Below are 387 nucleotides of genomic sequence, written 5' to 3' on the forward strand. Positions count from 1 at the left end.
AGTCCAGACTCAGAGAAGCGAAGTGGATGTTGGGCGTACACCTCCTGGCCTGGGCCGGCAGCTGGACACAGCCAACGGCGCTCTCACCAGCTGCTAAATGGCGAGACACTGCCGAAACCCAGGTTCCCAGGTGCAGGCCGGGAGCCTGCCTCACCAGCGCGTCCTTGTAAGACAGGCTTCTGGGGCCTGCTGAGTTAACCTTCTACATACACGCGCGCGTACACACACACACACACACACACACACACCCCACCCCCGAAGGAGACAGAGTGGCTTTCACTCTCGCAGCTCTAAACCCTCTGGATCTGTAGGGCCACTGAGGGCTCACGAGTGTGGGCGGGGACAGTGACGTTGGAGACGTCAGTCAGCCGTCAATCAGCCTGCAGC

The sequence above is a fragment of the Phyllostomus hastatus genome, unplaced genomic scaffold, assembly GCF_019186645.2.
Source record: "Phyllostomus hastatus isolate PE091 unplaced genomic scaffold, TTU_PhHast_1.1 phas_scaffold_142, whole genome shotgun sequence".
NCBI classification, from domain to species: Eukaryota; Metazoa; Chordata; class Mammalia; order Chiroptera; family Phyllostomidae; genus Phyllostomus; species Phyllostomus hastatus.